The sequence below is a fragment of the Schistocerca americana genome, chromosome 8 (assembly GCF_021461395.2).
Source record: "Schistocerca americana isolate TAMUIC-IGC-003095 chromosome 8, iqSchAmer2.1, whole genome shotgun sequence".
Taxonomy (NCBI): Eukaryota; Metazoa; Arthropoda; class Insecta; order Orthoptera; family Acrididae; genus Schistocerca; species Schistocerca americana.
Window position 1 is genome coordinate 405,992,121 of NC_060126.1, and position 14,073 is coordinate 406,006,193.

The following is a 14,073-nucleotide window of genomic DNA, read 5'->3' on the forward strand; positions in this document are numbered from 1 at the left end:
GACCACTGGCGACAACATCGATGTACTGTGGAGACCTCACGCCCCACGTGTTGAGCAATTCGGCGGTACGTCCACCCGGCCTCCCGCATGCCCACTATACGCCCTCGCTCAAAGTCCGTCAACTGCACATACGGTTCACGTCCACGCTGTCGCGACATGCTACCAGTGTTAAAGACTGCGATGGAGCTCCGTATGCCACGGCAAACTGGCTGACACTGACGGCGGCGGTGCACAAATGCTGCGCAGCTAGCGCCATTCGACGGCCAACACCGCGGTTCCTGGTGTGTCCGCTGTGCCGTGCGTGTGATCATTGCTTGTACAGCCCTCTCGCAGTGTCCGGAGCAAGTATGGTGGGTCTGACACACCGGTGTCAATGTGTTCTTTTTTCCATTTCCAGGAGTGTATGATGAGAACTGACGGCAAATGAAGGCCACCAACGAACTACAACTAAATTAACCGGTGTACACGCTTACATTACATTTATACACTACTGGCCATAAAAATTGCTAAACCACGAAGATGACGTGCTACCGACGCCAAATTTATCCGACAGGAAGAAGATACTGTGAAATGAAAATGATTAGCTTTTCATAGCATTCACACAAGGTTGGCGCCGGTGGCGACACCTACAACGTGCTGACATGAGGAAAGTTTCCAACCGACTTCTCATACACAAACAGCAGTTGACCGGCGTTGCCTGGTGAAACACTGTTGTGATGCCTCGTGTAAGGAGGAGAAATGCGTACATCACAATACCGACTTTGATAAAGGTCGGATTGTATCCTATCGCGATTGTGGTTTATCGTATCGCGACATTGCTGCTCGCGTTGGTCGAGATCCAATGACTGTTAGCAGAATATGGAATCGGTGGGTTCAGGAGGGTAATACGGAACGCCTTGCTGGTTCCCAACAGCTACGGATCAATAGCAGGCGAGATGACACGCATCTTATCTGCATGGCTGTAACGGATCGTGCACCCACGTCTCGAACCCTGAGTCAACAGATGGGGACGTCTGCAAGACAACAACCATCTCCACGAATAGTTCGACGACGTTTGCAGCAGCATGGACTATCAGCTCGGAGTCCATGGCTGCGGTTACCCCTGACGCTGCATCACAGATAGGAGCGCCTGCGATGGTGTACTCGACGACGAACCTGGGTGCACGAATGGCAAAACGTCATTTTTTCGGATGAATCCAGGTTCTGTTTACAGCATCACAATGGTCGCATCCGTATTTGGCGACATCGCGGTGAACGCACATTGGGAGCGTGTATTCGTCATCGCCATACTGGCATATCACCCGGCGTGATGGTATGGGGTGCCATTGGTTACACGTCTCGGTCACCTCTTGTTCGCATTGACGACACTCTGAACAGTGGACTTTACATTTCAGATGTGTTACGACCCGTGGTTCTACCCTTCATTCGATCCCTGCGAAATCGTACATTTCAGCAGGATAATGCACGACCGCATGTTGCAGGTCCTGTACGGGCCTTTCTGGATACAGAAAGTGTTCGACCGCTGCCCTGGCCAGCACATTCTCCAGATCTCTCACCAATTGAAATCGTCTGGTCAATGGTGGCCGAATAACTGGCTCATGACAATACGCCAGTCACTACTCTTGATGAACTGTGATATCGTGTTGAAGCTGCATGGGCCGGTGAACCTGTACACGTCATCCAAGCTCTGTTTGACCCAATGCCCAGGCGTATCAAGGCCGTTATTATGGCCAGAGGTGGTTGTTCTGGGTACTGATTTCTCAGGATGTATGCACCCAAATTGTGTGAAAATGTAATCACATGTCAGTTCTAGTATAATATATTTGTCCAATGAATACCCGTTTATCATCTGCATTTCTTCTTGGTGTAGCAATTTTAATGGCCAACAGTGTATTTATTCACTAAAAGGAATTTTATTCTGTAGAATATATTTACTAGGGGAGGAACAGAAATTCATTTATTATTTTTCTCTTTGTTGGCACCGGGTGTATTTTTCTATAACGTGGAACTGTTTAGCGATTTTCTTGTTGATGATGCAACCAAAAATATTTTAATCACATCTGTTCCGGCGTAACGTGAAGCGCCGGCATGACGGCAGAGAGGGCTGTGAAGAAAACGTCAGCCAATATTACCGTGACGGACCCCTCTCTAGGACGACACCGAGACAGCAGCGGCACCTAGGTGAAGAGAACATAAGCGTCGCTCCGCCTGGCCGTCGCCCAGTTGAAGACTAGCCGTTGTATTAGCTCTACAGCAGCGACTTAGGAACTGAATTATTTCACTTGTATTACGAATTGTATATACTGAAGAGCTTGCTTATGTCTGTCTGTCGCCCACTGCTTGCAACACGTCTCTGTCACGCAAAGTTAAATATTGTTATCATTTCGTTTTGTAATAAACTTGATTAAAACGATTTGCTTGAATTGTTGTCTAGTGATCCGAGAAGCAGGTTTCGTAGGCACCGAATATTCGAAGAGTAGGCAGAACACAACAATATCCGTTGTTAACGGCAATAGAAATTATAACAGTATTTTTATTCTGGAAATTATTCGGAGAAAGAGATAAGTCGACAGTTTCTGGCAGGTTTCAGTCCGGTACTTCAGACAGACTAATGTTGTTGCAGTTCGTTGATGGCCTTCTCTAGTCATTCATTCTCATCAAATTACTATTTTTTCTTGTAAAATATTTTATCTCTCTCGTCATTTATCATTTGTTTTACTGTTACATTCCATTTTTAAAGTAATTCCTCCTCTCCCCTGCCATCCACCACCCCATTTTCCTACTTAAAAATTTTCTCATTCTCTTCTCGATACAACGACACGCTGTATCTGTTTGCTCTGTACGTATGTTTTCTTGAGGCTACGCCACCTACTATGTTCCCTGTTTCGTTCACTGCGACAACTTTTTCAGTCGTCGCATGGCACCAGGCAAGCAAGACCGTTTCTTGCCTTTTGTTTCCGTGTACATTTTAATGTAAAGTCCTTTACGTTTAGTCTAGCTCCAGTGGAAAGTTTTTAAATATATTTTACTTGGTTTTAATGATAGTCACACACATCATGTTACTTGACATAAGCTTCTATATTCTGAAGTTTGTCATCATCAATATGAGACTTTTCCTGTAAGTAATTTTCGTTTGTTACATTTTTTCAGTGGTTGTGTGAATGCTTTTTAGCTGTGATGTAAAAGATTTCATCAATTGGTTTATGTATTTTTGAACAAGACAATTTTACAATTGCAAACCTTTATACCTGCAACTATTTGGCTGATTTTCTCAAATCATTCATTTACTGTTCGATTATTATATTAACGGAATATCACTGGAAGCAGTAACAACTGTAAAATGCAACTTTGTAACCATATCACATGACATAAAGTAGAATGACCGCATAAAGCAAATAGCAGAAAAAGCAGAAATTCATAGGGAGATTCTTATGGAAACGTAATTCATACAGCAAAAGTGTTACTTGCAAAATAGTCGTAAGTGAGACACAAATTACGATTAACAGAAGAGCGAGAGATAACCCAATGAAGAGTGGCGTATTTCACTAAAGAATGTTTACATGGTGCCACAGCATTACGGTGATGCTCAGTGAACTCCAGTGACAGACATTACAAGAGAAGTGTTGAGCATTTCGAAGAAATCTGCCGTTGAAATTTCAAGAGTTTAAGTTCCAATAATAGTCCAGCAACCTACTTATCATGATGAGAAAACCAGAAAAATTAGAGCTGATACGCTTTACCGATGATCATTCTTCCCATACGCCATTTGTGAATGAAGTAGCAAAGGCGAGAGGAGATAGTGGGGGATCCTGGCGCGGAGAGGTAAGCGGCTGCAGAAAGCGAGACGGAGTGCATGGCGTTCGAGAATTTGGAGGGATTTACAGAATGCAGCATTTGCATAGCAGACGCTGGGTCGGATCAGAGTTTTGTAGATGTGGAGAGTGGTGAATGGGTGTAATCCATAAGTTAGGTCTGTTAGTAGTTGTAGTCTACTGTGGGCTTTCTCTTGGATGGTGAGTACGTGAGGTTTTCCACGTTAGTTGCAGTCGAGAGTTAGTCCGAAATATTTTAGCGTGTTAGCTGGACAGGGCAGTTGGAAGTGGTAAGGCAGAATAATGGAGGCAAAAGGTGTCGATGGTTCATCCCATAATTATTGCCTGGATTTTGGAGGGATTGACCTCGAGGCTTCATTGGTTACACCACGAGATAAACCTGATTGATGTGGATTTCGAAGGATCTTTGGGATTTCTAGAGTGTAGGGTAGAGGGCAAGGAAAGCAGTGTCATCAGCATACTGAAGAGATGGACTGTCTGGGGTATTTTGGGCACATCAGCAGTATAGAAGAGGTAATGGAGAGCAGAGAGGACGGAGCCTTGGAGCACTCCTGCAGGGGATCAAAGTTACAGGAATAGGTACTGTTAAAAATAACAAAGGAGGTGCGATTAGATGTGAAGGATTCAATAAAATGGACGTAGTTAATTGGAAGTATGTATGTCTGGAGTTTGAAAAGGATACTAGGATGACATACATGGTCATAGGCCTTTTCTAGGTCGAGAGAGACAAAAATAGCAGATTTATGGGAGTTGAGTTGATGGGATAGGAGGTGGGTGGGATGCAGGAGCTAGTCATCAGAGGGCATCAGAGGAGATATTGGGACAGAAGCCACACTCGTTAATGAGAGGAAGGCAGTTTTGGTTCAAGGTGTTGTTGGATGCATCAGGAGAGAATGGATTCCAAGACCATTTGATGAGGCAGATGGACAGTAGCAGAAATTTTGTGGTGTTCAAGGAAAGTAGGATTTGGGATGTTTTCCATTTTTGGAAATAGTAACCTATGGAGAGAATAGTTGTGTGATGAATATGAATGGTGGGCTTCATGTGGTTCCCAAGTCAGGCAGCGACCACAAACCATAAAATTACCAAATATGCAGCAACCAGTCGCAAAATCATGTTTTGTTTATTCACTTTTGCAAATCGATTTCAACAGATTAACAACCATCATCGGTGCTTTCAACCAATATGTGCCCTGAGTAGCAATACTGTCTTAAGCAGAGGTCAAACAAAGTGGTCTGAGATGTCGATAAGTAATGCAGTTGGGACCAGGGGAAGTGTTGTCTTTTTTGTAGAATACTTGCTTAATGTCACTTGCTGTAATTGGTTTATTTAATTATGTTTGTGGTATTTTGTCCAAGTACTGGAAACTGGGAGCTAGCAGTGGACAGCAGTATCTGTGCATTCATGGACGGTAGGGAAAGTGAGATATCAAAATGTGGGTCATCAGAGATGGAAAAACTGTCAGAGAGGCAGGATGCAAAATGATTAACCTTGTTCATGTTGTCAGGATTGGATGGTTATCATGGAGAAACAGGTAGTAAGGTCAGGGGCTATTACCAGTGAATTGATATCGATGGAATGCTTCCCAGTACTTGGAAGAGTTAATGGGTAGTGTAGCACTGCGTTTGGTGCATGTCTGGTGTCAATCCTGGCTTTTTTTCTTTTTTGCATTTAATAAATGAACCATGGACCTCGCCGTTGGTGGGGAGGCTCGCGTGCCTCAGCGATACAGATGGCCGTACTGTAGGTGCAACAACAACGGAGGGGTATCTGCTGAGAGGCCAGACAAACATGTGGTTCCTGAAGAATGGGCAGCAGCCTTTTCAGTAGTTGCAGGGGCAACAGTCTGGATGATTGACTGATCTTGCCTTGTAACACTTACCAAAACAGCCTTGCTGTACTGGTACTGCGAATGGCTGAAAGCAAGGGGAAACTACAGCCGTAATTTTTCCCGAGGGCATGCAGCTTTACTGTATGGTTAAATGATGATGGCGTCCTCTTGGGTAAAATATTCCGGAGGTAACATAGTCCCCCATTCGGATCTCCGGGCGGGGACTACTCAAGAGGACATCGTTATCAGGAGAAAGAAAACTGGCGTGCTACGGATCGGAGCATGGAATGTCAGATCCCTTAATCGGCCAGGTAGGTTAGAAAATTTAAAAAGGGAAATGGATAGGTTAAAGTTAGATATAGTGGGAATTAGTGAAGTTCGGTGGCAGGAGGCACAAGACTTTTGGTCAGGTGAATACAGGGTTATAAATACAAAATCAAACAGGGGCAATGCAGGAGTACGTTTAATAATGAATAAAAAGATAGGAGAGCGGGTAAGCTACTACAAACAGCATAGTGAACGCATTATTGTGGCTAAGATAGACACGAAGCCCATGCCTACTACAGTAGTACAAGTTTATATGCCAACTAGCTCTGCACAGGATGAAGAAATTGATGAAATGTATAATGAGATACAGGAAATTATTCAGGTAGTGAAGGGAGATGAAAATTTAATAGTCATGGGTGACTGGAATTCGAGAGTAGGAAAAGGGAGAGAAGGAAACATAGTAGGTGAATATGGATTGGGGTCAAGAAATGAAAGAGGAAGCCTCCTGGTAGAATTTTGCACAGAGCATAACTTAATCATAGCTAACACTTGGTTCAAGAATTGTGAAAGAAGGTTATATACATGGAAGAACCCTGGAGATACTAAAAGGTTTCAGATGGATTACATAATGGTAAGACAGAGATTCAGGAACCAGGTTTTAAACTGTAAGACATTTCCAGGGGCAGATGTGGACTCTGACCACAATCTCTTGGTTATGAACTGTAGATTAAAACTGAAGAAACTGCAAAAAGGTGGGAATTTAAGGAGATGGGATCTGGATAAACTGAAAGAACCAGAGGTTGTACAGAGTTTCAGGGAGAGCATAACGGAGCAATTGACAGGAATGGGGGAAAGAAATACAATAGAAGAAGAATGGGTAGCTCTGAGGGATGAAGTAGTGAAGGCAGCAGAGGATCAAGTAGGTAAAAAGACGGGGGCTAGTAGAAATCCTTGGGTAACAGAAGAAATATTGAATTTTATTGATGAAGGGAGAAAATATAAAAATGCAGTAAATGAAACAGGCAAAAAGGAATACAAACGTCTCAAAAATGAGGTTATAATCATCATTATCAGGTTATAATTATCATTAACAGATTATCATCATCATTATCACTACAAGTAATGCCAGTTTTAACTTCTGTCGTGCAAAAATTGTCTTCTTATGCAACTACAATATAATATATAATGTATGTGAGAAACCCAGGTCCAATGTAAGACACAGAAGATGGTGTTAATGAAATCAGTTTAATAATTAAAGTATAATCCACGCAAATGAGATCGACAGGAAGTGCAAAATGGCTAAGCAGGCATGGCTAGAAGACAAATGTAAGGATGTAGAGGCTTATCTCGCTAGGGGCAAAATAGATACCGCCTACAGGAAAATTAAAGAGACCTTTGGAGAAAAGAGAGCCACTTGTATGAATATCAAGAGCTCAGATGGAAACCCAGTTCTAAGCAAAGAAGGGAAAGCAGGAAGGTGGAAGGAGTATATAGAGGGTCTATATAAGGGCGATGTACTTGAGGACAATATTATAGAAATGGAAGAGGATGTAGATGAAGATGAAATGGGAGATACGATACTGCGTGATGAGTTTGACAGAGCTCTGAAACACCTAAGTCGAAACAAGGCCCCCGGAGTAGACAACATTCCATTAGAACTACTGACGGCCATGGGAGAGCCAGTCCTGACAAAACTCTACCATCTGGTGTGCAAGATGTATGAGACAGGCGAAATACCCTCAGACTTCAAGTATACACACTTCAGATATTTATGAAGATCATCTCTTCACGTGAGGCAATACTGACCTTACGACTTATATTAGAAGAAAGATTAAGGAAAGGCAAACCTACGTTTCTAGCATTTGTAGACTTAGAGAAAGCTTTTGACAATGTTGACTGGAATACTCTCTTTCACATTCTAAAGGTGACAGGGGTAAAATACAGGGAGCGAAAGGCTATTTACAATTTATACAGAAACCAGGTGGCAGTTATAAGGGTCGAGGGACATGAAAGGGAAGCAGTGGTTGGGAAGGGAGGGAGACAGGGTTGTAGCCTCTCCCCAATGTTATTCAATCTGTATATTGAGCAAGCAGTAAAGGAAACCAAAGGAAAAATTGGTGTAGGTATTAAAACCCATAGAGAAGAAATAAAACTTTGAGGTTCGCCGATGACATTGTAATTCTGTCAGAGACAGCAAAGGATTTGGAAGAGCAGTTGAACGGAATGGACAGTGTCTTGAAATGAGGATATAAGATGAACATCAACAAAAGCAAAACGAGGATAATGGAATGTAGTCGAATTAAGTCGGGTATTGCTGACACACTTAAAGTAGTAAAGGAGTTTTGCTATTTGGGGAGCAAAATAACTGATGGTCGAAGTAGAGAGGATATAAAATGTAGACTAGCAATGGCAAGGAAAGCGTTTCTGAAGAAGAGAAATTTGTTAACATCGAGTGAAGATTTAAGTGTCAGGAAGTCGTTTCTGTAAGTATTTGTATGTAGTGTAGCCATGTATGGAAGTGAAACATGGACGATAAATAGTCTGGACAAGAAGAGAATAGAAGTTTTCGAAATGTGGTGCTACAGAAGAATGCTGAAGATTAGATGGGTAGATCGTATAACTAATCAGAGGGTATTGAATAGAATTGGGGAGAAGAGGAGTTTGTGGCACAACTTGACAAGAAGAAGGGACCGGTTGGTAGGACATGTTCTGAGGCATCAGGGGATCACAAATTTAGCATTGGAGGGCAGTGTGGAGGGTAAAAATAATAGAGGGAGACCAAGAAATGAATACACTAAGCAGATTCAGAAGGATGTGGGTTGCAGTAAGTACTAGGAGATGAAGAAGCTTGCACGGGATAGAGTAGCATGGAGAGCTGCATCAAACCAGTCTCAGGACTGAGGAACACAACAACAACACAAATTCTTAGTATGTATCTGTATTTGCTGGTGGCATGTGCACATATCCTGGTCATGAGTGTGCCAGTATGAGTAGTGCATAAGATGGGATTCTCAGATTTTATGGGTAGGGTGGGGCAGTGGGGCTATATGGTCTTACAAGGCATGTGGCTGGATATCGCATGTGACAAAGTCTGCTGGAAGAAGGATGTGGCCTGAGGGATATTGTCAGGTTGCTGGAAGGACTGGGAGTGACTTCCAATCTGGGTGTCCAAGGATTCCCAGCAGGCACTCCAGGTGTCATCTTGGATAACTCTTGAATTGAGTCTGGTATGGGATGAAAGGGGATGAGGTTGAGTGTAGGAGAAGGTGAGTACAAGTGGGCAGTCACTTCCAGTCAGATTGAGGACGTCTGCAGTTTGGTGTCCAAGAAGGTTGGGAGTGCTAAGATGACATAGGGAGTATTGTTGCTTTCAGGACACCTGTGATATGGAATGTGGGATGCAGGCACCACTGAAGGTCTGCAGGATGTCTACTACAGATGTTGAGGTCTGTGCCAATACTACATGTGCAGAAGGTATGATCTATGTGGATGAGGAAGTCATAGGGGATGGGGTGATTAGGACAGATGTAGATGGTGACACAGGTAGGTTTGGGGTTTGTAGAAAAGAGGGTGTATTGTATAAGGGTCGTGGATGTTCTTGTTGCAGCCAACTGCAGCTCTGCTTTTGATCAGTGAAAGGGGGTTATCCATGCAGAGAAGGCTGCAGAGAGAGGTTCAGATGGAGTCATAAGGTTGGAGGAATGTTTCATTGAGGGTAAATGTACAGACATCGTGTTGGGATAAGGTATGCATTAAAAGATGTTTATTGGTGTGGAAGGAGCGGATGTTGTGGTAGTGGATTATGTAGTGCTGTTGTGCCGTTAGGAGATTCAAACAAAGTTGTATGAAGACGATATGGAGCTGGTTGTGGGAGTAGGTAGATTGGGTGTTGAGATGGAGTGGGCAGCAAGGGAGATTTGTCAGAGAATGTGTGGACATTGGAATGAGTGGATGTTTAGGAAGACAATTGTAATTGATACTATCTTCAGCAGAGGTAGTTGGGCAGGGGGAATTGTTAGGGTGAGTCAAGGGGATGGATTGGGACAGTGAGCTCAGATTTGGTAGTTTGGTGGCCGAGCGGTTCTAGGCGCTTCAGTCTGGAACTGCGTGACTGCTACGGTCGCAGGTTCGAATCCTGCCTCGGGCATGGCTGTGTGTGATTTCCTTAGGTTAGTTAGGTTTAATTAGTTCTAAGTTCTAGGGGACCGATGACCTTAGATGTTAAGTCCCGTAGTACTCAGAGCCATTTGAACCAATTTTGGTAGTTTGTGGCTTAGCTTTGCAATTCACTGAGTATGTGGCGTGGGAGTCATTGCTGGTGTTGCTGTTAGGAGGGGATACTGGCTCAGGGTACTATTTAAGAAAATGGGAGGCTTCTCAGCCTTGTACAGGTAGGTGGATTTTTACTCCCTGCAGTAAGGTTCGACTTCTCATAGATTTCTTAACGCAACTGGACTGAAGGATGGTTGTTGGATAGGGAGTGCTGAGATATGATATTGTTAATGATTACTGTGGAGTTGTGCAGGTCCTTCAGCATGGCCTGCATTGGTCAGTACAGTGAGGCTCAATGAGATGATACATGTGATGTTATCTGTTGCAATGGTAAGTAGACGGCTGTGACATATCGGCAGTGGCGGAGGTGGCTGAAAGAGAAATGATAGGTGAAACTGTGGACAGAGATAGGTGCATGTTAACTGCTGTTGTAGGCCTAGATACAGTAGGTAAGGTGGTGGGTTAGAGGAAGTGCTCCATGTGGTGACAGTGGAAACAGGAGATGGAGAAGCGTGGATGATGGCAAAGAATGATGAATGCCGTTGATTGTGATAAGTGTCCACCGAAGTGGTACTGGGACGATGGCGACGAGCTGTGGTAAAGTTGAGCACGATGAGAATAGCTTCATTGTGACAGTGATGGAAGCAGCTACGTCAGGCATATAGCAGTGTCGGCGATGCAGGGGGCGAGAATGACAAACAGGCGATGAATCGGCGATGACACTGATGGAGGCGAAGACTAGCAGTGAAGGTGTGGGCTGGTGATGTTCATGAGGGTGAGATGTTGACATGAAGATGATGACTGGCAGTGAAAATGATGATGGGTAGCAAGCACTGGTGGCAGAAGCAATGGCATAGAGCATGGCCTGACAGCGAAGGTGATGACGAAGACGATTGGAAACTATTCCCTATTGGAATTTAAACCATGAGATCAGTTCAGGTAGTTCTCATTCCCGAGAGGAAAAGGGGTTCAAACCATCAAATTGGTGCTGTGCTGACATTTGGGCTTGCTACACCCTACATTGCTGGGGCGTGGAGAAATTCTGGTCTATCCAGTTCTACACATGTGACACGCTTATCCTGCTGTGTCGTTCATTTTATGATCGATAAAGTCCAGTGAGGCAACGCCTTGTACCTATGCAAAGCCATGGTGCTTCAGTGACTGAGGGGTTGCCAACTTCTTTAGGCAAACAGCAGATACATAGCAGCGAGTAAATTAATAACTGGTGTAACAAACAGAACGTTTAATCCAAGCATGGAAACATGCAAGCATTGCGTTGTATAGGTACTGGATGTAAGATAGTAAGATGGAGTTCTATGCCTGTTGCAGTTGGTAGAGCAATACGTGGATGATTAATGCTGTTTGTGATGACGCTGGAGTTGTCTTCCGAAAATGTACCATATGTGCTCGACTGGATCAGATGACCAAGAAGGCCGTGTCCCAATGCCTACGCTCTCTAGAGCATATTGGATGACGACAGTGGTATGTGGTCAAGCGTTATCCTGTTGGAAAACACCCTTTGAAATGCTTTTCATGGCAACTAGACTGACGTACAGATTTACACTCAGGTTGTGTGGGGTAACCACGATAAAGCTTCTGCTGTCATACGAAATTGTACCCCAGACCATATCTCCAGGTGTAGTTCAAGTGTGTCTAGCACCCAGACAGATTAGTTGCAGGCTCTCAAATGGTCTCTTTCTAACGAGCATAGGGCCGTCATTGACACCAAAGCAGAATCAACCTTCATCAGGGAACACGAGAGACTTCCACACTGCACTCTAATGATCTCTCTCTTGACACCACGGAAGTCGCAAATGGCGATTGTTTTGGGTCAGTGGAACGCACGCTACAGGGCGTCTAGCTCGGAGCTGTCCTTGAATTAACAGACTTGTAACAGCCCGTTGTGACAATGTGGTGCCAACTGGTGCTTAAATTGCTGCAGGTGCAGTATTATCCACGTGACCATCTGGAGGCAGATCATCTTACGACAGTACATTATCGTGACCACCGCTGACAGCAGTCATGTACAGCGGCTACATTCCTGTCAAGTCTTTGTGAAGTATCGCAGAAGGAACATGCAGCTTCTCGTAGCCCTATTACACGACCTCGTTCAAATTCGTGAGCTGCTGTAATGGTGTCCTTGTCGTCTTAAAGGCATTATTGACTAACATTAATTCACCTCGTCCAATATCAAAGAAAACCTGATTCATATCCTCACAGAGACGATACTAGCGCCACTCTTATGTAATTGGTGCGAAATTTAAGTGGATCTCTGATATATAGAAAGATGCCGCACAACCTTCATCCGTCGCACAACTCCTTATAGCTGTTGTGATTTTATTTCCGGTAATGTGTCACGAAATTTAGAGGAACCGAAAAGAATATATTAGGAAAAAAGTCTACGGAAAATGCTTAGCAGATTAAGAGGTAGATTAGTAGACATTAGCTAAGCATTGGCTGTTCTAGATCGCGTCCCTTTACAGGGGCTGTGGTGCCGACACGGGCGCAGGTGGGCAACGGTGGACAAATGGCTGCTATGTGGACAGCGGGCGACAGTGCCGCAATGTCAGCAATCGTATTCCATCAGCCTAGCGACCGCGAGGAGGGGTAGGCAAGCAGCTCGTGCTTGCACAGAACGCTTGCCGTATGGCGGGTAGCCTACACTGCCTGCGCCATCCCGCGAGTGCTCTGGTCAGTGGGTAGGAGCATCTTTCCCCCATTGGACGGTGGTGGATCAGCTTATGCTATGGCGTTCAGGAAGGAGGTGGAAGATGCAACACAGGCGAAAAATAGTAGAGACAGGCTGAACTGGAATACACAAAACACACTGTAGAAATGGTCAGGTGTAAAAGTTACATAGAAATACAAGGAAGATTATCACTTAAGGTCCCTTTGATGGCGGGTTCATTACAGAGAGTGTACAACGTCAGATCGGGTAGGAATGGAGGAGAAATCAAGGAAAACACAAATCTGGTTGGCCTGATGGGGATTTTAAGTGCTGTTCTCCTGAACAGGAGTTGACTGTCTTACCACTGCATCATTTTCTGCCGTATCTACGGCTGGATGACGCAACTGTCGTAGTGGTAGTATATAATAGAGATGATGCACAAAAATATGAAAACATCAAAATCATGACACATTACAATGCCTAACACGCTGCAGGAAAACCGTTAGCATTCAAATCAGCTTCATCTCGAATTGAATAAGTACAGGTCCTGCATATTTTTTAAGTGAGTCTAATACCATACTTCCTGCAATATAGTGGAAAGTTCCGGTAACAATGATGGAGGTGGACAGCTATCACGCAACCTTGCCTCCGATGTATTCCACGAAGGTTAAATAACCTCACTGCCATGTGGGGTAGCCGCACGGTCTTAGGCGTCTTGTCAAGGTTCGCGCGGCTCACCCCGTCGTAGGTGGAGTCCTCTCTCGGACAACATTGTATGTGTGTGTGTGTGTGTGTGTGTGTGTGTGTGTGTGTGTGTGTGTGTGTGTTGTCCTTAGCGTAAGTTAGTTTAAGTTAGATTAAGCAGGGACCAATGACCTCAGAAATTTGATCCCATAGAAACTTAACACAAATTTCCAAATTAACCTCGCTGTTTGTTGCTCCACTCCCGCAAATCAGCCAACCAACCAAAGCCTCAATAGTATGGAACCTGAGGAATGAGGTGGAAGGGGAGGTCTGACATTTCATCCTGGTGCTCACGAAACGAGTCCTGTGTGAATAGGGACTTGTTGTCTTGGATCACAGCATCACCATTGGGGAACCCTGAACAGCCAAATTGGCCACATAAGCCTTCGCAGTAATGTGGCCTTGCCGACTAACCCTGCGGCTCACGCAAAAGCACGATATGGCTGTTCAAACCATCA